Source organism: Chenopodium album, chromosome 4 (assembly GCF_948465745.1).
Source record: "Chenopodium album chromosome 4, dcCheAlbu1.1, whole genome shotgun sequence".
Classification (NCBI taxonomy): Eukaryota; Viridiplantae; Streptophyta; class Magnoliopsida; order Caryophyllales; family Amaranthaceae; genus Chenopodium; species Chenopodium album.
Genome location: NC_137837.1, coordinates 37,723,191 through 37,728,347, shown reverse-complemented (window position 1 = coordinate 37,728,347; position 5,157 = coordinate 37,723,191).

Below are 5,157 nucleotides of genomic sequence, written 5' to 3'. Positions count from 1 at the left end.
CAAGGAGGAACCCAAGGAGGCCACGAAATAATTATTCCTCAAGTGATGAATCACCAAGGCCTAGGAGAAGAGATAGACCAAAGGATGATGATAGGAACCTTCGATTAGATCTTCCCGAATTCAATGGGAGTATGAATGAACCTGAAAAATACTTTGAGTGGATTAGAAGGGCCGAGACACTCTTTGATTACAAGGAGTATGATGAAAGGAAAAGATGCAAATTGGCTGAATTAAAACTGACCGGTTATGCTAGTCTTTGGTATGATAATCTAAAGAAGAAGAGGCATAAGGAGGGGCGTGCAAGAATCTCAACTTGGGAACAACTCAAGAAGCACATGAAAAAAAGGTTCGTACCTAGTGATTATATTCAAGATGTTTATCTTAAGATGCAACTTTTTAAACAAAATTCTATGACTGTTGAGAATTATATTGGTGAATTTGAAAAGTTATGCATGCTATGTGGCTTAGAAGAGATTGTTGAGCATAAGATTGCTAGATTTATTTCGGGGTTGAATGATAATATTGCTGAAAAAGTTGAATTGCAACAATATTGGTCCTTTGAGGATGTTTGCAAGGTAGCTTTGAAAGTTGAAAAACAGGTAAAGGGGAAAAAAGGGACGTACACTAATCCCTTTGTAAAAGGTTTCACTAAACCTTTTGAGAAGAACAGCTTGGAGAAAAGTGGTTCTAGTTCGAACTACAAGGAGACTAAATCAAAATTTGAAGCTCCTAAAAAGCTTGTTGAAGATAGGAAGTGCTTCAAGTGTGGTAGTGTTGGTCACATTGCAACTAATTGTCCATCAAAAAGAGTAATGACTGCTCAAGAGTGGGAACAAGAACAAGCTAAGTGTGAGCAGGGTAGTGACTATGAAGAAAAGAACGAAGAGGAAAACTTTGAAGAAGAGGAGGGGCATATTGACGAAATTGATCCCGAGACTCATGGTCAAAGTTTGGTTCTAAGAAGGGCGCTACACTCTAAAACCGTACCTATGGAAAACAATCAAAGGGAGAAAATCTTTCTTACAAGGTGCAAGGTAGAAGATAGGTTGTGTGACATGATCATAGACACGGGGAGTTGCACTAATGTGGTATCTACTACTTTGGTAAACAAATTGAAGTGGCCAACTACTGAACATCCAAGCCCTTATAAGCTTCATTGGCTTAATAATTCGAGTGATGTTAAGGTAACTAAACAAGCCTTAATCTCCTTTTCAATTGGTAAATTTCATGATAAAGTTTTGTGTGATGTTTGTCCTATGGATGCTTGTCATATACTATTAGGCCGTCCTTGGCAATATGATAGATTTGTGAAGTTTGATGGAAGGACTAATGTGTATGTTGTGAGAAAAGGAGAAAAAGAGAGACTGGTTGCTTTAAAACCTTTGATAAGCAACAAGTCTTCTAATGTTACCTCTAATTCGAAGAATTCTTATTTGATTAGTGAGAGGGAATTAGAAAAAGAAATTTGCAGCAACAATGTGGTATATATACTTGTTTCTAATGAGATTCGAATTGATTAAGATCAACAAGCAAAGAGGCCGTATGAATTGGAATCTGTTTTAGAAGAATTCAAGGATGTCTTTCCTAAGGAATTACCTCCGGGACTACCTCCTATTCGTGGGATAGAGCATCAAATTGACTTGATTCCGGGAGCACCATTACCTAATAAGGCAGCCTATAGAAGTAATCCAGAAGAAACAAAGGAGATGCAAAGGCAAATTGAAGAGCTTATGGCTAGAGGATACGTGAAGGAAAGTATGAGCCCTTGTGTCGTGCCTACTTTACTTGTCCCAAAGAAAGATGGGAGTTGGCGCATGTGTATTGATAGTAGGAGTGTGAATAACATCACTATCAAATACTGATTTCCTATTCCAAGATTAGATGATCTACTTGATGAACTACATGGTTCAAAGTTGTTTTCTATGGATTTTATTGTGGGATTGCCGAGAACACAACGGGGGAGAGACTCTATTATGGTTGTTGTGGATAGGTTTTCTAAGATGGCTCACTTTGTTCCTTGTCACAAAGTAGATGATGCTATGAAAGTGGCGGAATTATACTTCAAAGAGATTGTTAGATTGCATGGAATTCCGAAAACTATTGTGAGTGATCGAATACAAAGTTCATGAGTTTCTTTTGGAAGTCTCTATGGAAGCTTGTGGGAACTAAATTGCTCTTTAGTACATCTTACCATCCACAAACTGATGGACAAACCGAGGTTACTAATCGTACTCTTGGTGCGCTTTTGTGTGGGTTAGTGAGTATGACATAAAAGGATTGGGACATCAAGTTAGCTCATGCGGAGTTTGCTTATAATAGATCACCTACATATGCTACCAAACATAGTCCTTTTCAGGTAGTTTATGGAGTCAATCCGAAACTTCCAATTGATCTTGTTCCATAGCCTAAGGGTGAATTAATTCACAAAGATGCCGAGTCTAAGTTGAAGAGTATGCTGAAATTACATGCTCAAGTTCGAACAAGAATAGAGAAAGTAAATGACATGTACAAAGCTAGAGCAAACAAGCATAGAAAGCAACAAAGTTACAATGTTGGAGACTTAGTATGGTTACATTTGAGAAAGGAAAGATTTCCAGGAAAACGCAAGAATAAGTTGATGCCTAGAAGTGAAGGTCCTTTCAAGATTATTGAGAAGATCAATGACAATGCTTATAAGTTAGAACTTCCGGGAGAATATGGAGTTAGTGCTACATTCAATGTTGGCGATTTGGCTAAGTAAATTCCTGATGAAGAACTTCGAGATTTAAGGACAAATTCTTTCGAAGAAGAGGAGGATGATGCAAGTCTAAGCATGGAGAACTTCGAAGATTTGCTGATCATGCATCAAGATAGCTTGTCCCTAAATATTGATTCAAGCCAAGCATTGCATGGACACTTTCTTGGATATCAAAGAAAAGCCACGGTTTGCTTAGTGGCTTTTCTTGGAGTCTAGTTCACTTTCTTGAACTTTCTTGAATTTTCTTTACTTAGATTTTGCTTACAAGTTTTTACCTTTCACTTGAAAGGGTTTTTCTTGGTTCAAGCATTAGGATCTTTAATCTTTATTTAGTTCTTTAATTTTTATTTATTTATTTAGTTGCTTTAAAAATCAGTTAGTTAGCAAAATAAATCAGTTTGGTGTATGCTTGTGCGCCAAGGTGCTTGCTCTTCAAGCAAGTTAGAATTCTAGTTTAATTAGGATTGAATTAGGGACTTGTCCTAATCTTCCTAGGTAAACTAAGTCTTATAAATAGGGCTGTAAACACACGAATAAAGATACGTAGATTAATATTCAGATTTATTTCTTAAGTTGCATACTTGAGTTTTGGTTGATTGCGATGAATTGCTGTTTTGCTTGTTTTAGTTAAAACATTCGTTTGGATTGATTAATTAGGTGGATTCTTAATTGATTAATCTTAGTTTTTGTTTAATTCTTGGTGGATTTCCTGTATAGAATTAGACTTAAACATATCCCTTGTGTTTTGTTGATTTTCGGATCAATAATTCACATCACTTGTTTGCGTGACTCTGAGTGCGGTGGTCGGAACAGGGGAGCTGCTTTGTGGCTGCGGTTTACGGAGGTATAAGGTGGCGATGGTGGCTGCTTCTTGGTGTGGGTGCTGAATTAAAGGTTGCGGCTGGAGCAGGGTGATGAAATTTGAAGAAATGTGTAAAAAACTTGTTGAGCAAGAAGTTTAGAGAGAGAAATATGAGAGAAAATGTATTAAGGGAAAAATCAGAAAGAAGAATATTATCAGCATTACAAAAGCATGATCTCAGAGAACAAACATATATAGTACTCGTCTATTACAAAAAGAAATGAGGTCAGTACTAACAACAAACTCGTGCCTGAGTTTGTTACAACAGAAACTTCCAGAAAGAGTTAGTTATAAACTAACTTGATGAGATGGCACACACAGCTCAGGGTGGAAATAATTAATCATACTCCTCATCTTCAATACCCCCCCGCAAGCTTGAGGTGGTTGAATCAACCAGACCAAGCTTGGAAGTCAAATATGAATGCTGATGAACAGGCAATGCCTTGGTAAAAATGTCTGCAAGCTGCTCTGCAGAAGGGAGATAAGTGAGCTCAATAAGACCTTCCAAGACTTTCTCTCGAGTGAAATGACAATCGATTTCTATATGTTTAGTACATTCATGTATCATAGGATTCTTCCCAATACAAATTGCAGACTGATTATCACAACACAATTTTACAGGCTGCAAATGAAGTACTCCTAGCTCAGTAAGCAATCTGACCAACCAAGCAATTTCACCAGAAGCAGCTGCCATGGCTCTGTATTCTGATTCTTAGCTAGACTTAGAAGTGGTGCTCTGCTTCTTAGATTTCCATGAATTGGGAGAATTTCCAAGCATCATGAAGTAACTAGTCACAGATCTCCTAGTATCAGGGCAAGCACCCCAATCAGAATCTGAATATGCCTGTAAAGTGAGCTGTTCTGTAGCCCTGAGCAAAATTCCTTGACCCAAAGTGTAGGCAACATATCTAAGAACATGTTGTAAAGCTTCCATATGCTGTACTCTAGGCTGCTGCATAAATTGACTTAGAGACTGTACAGCAAAAGCAAGATCAGGTCTTGTGTGAGTCAGAAAATTGAGCTTGCCCAACAATTGTCTACATAAAAAAGGATTTGAACAAAAATCCCCATCTCCTGCTGTCAACTTCAATTTCTAAGGCGGAGGAGTTTTTGCAACCTTGGAAACATCAAAGCCTGACTCTTGTAACAACTCTGTAGAGAACTTCCTTTGAATCATAATTATCCCTTGAGGTATATGAAGAACTTCAATCCCCAAGAAATAATGAAGTGTACCCAAATCCTTAATGCTGAAGATAGAATTCAGATGATGCTTTAACTCCAAAATAACAGCATCATTAGAACCAGTAATAATAATATCATCAACATAGACAATAATGATGATAAGATCAGCATCAGTATGTTGGAGAAACATAGAATAATCATTCAAAAACTGCCTGAACCCTTTAGAATGTAACTCAAGAGTGAGCCTTGCATACCATTGCCTTGAAGCTTGTTTAAGGCCATAGATAGATTTCTCTAACTTGCAAACAAGATTTTGAGGATTAAGCATCTCCTTAGGCACCTTCATGTAAATTTCTTCATGCAAATTACCATGAAA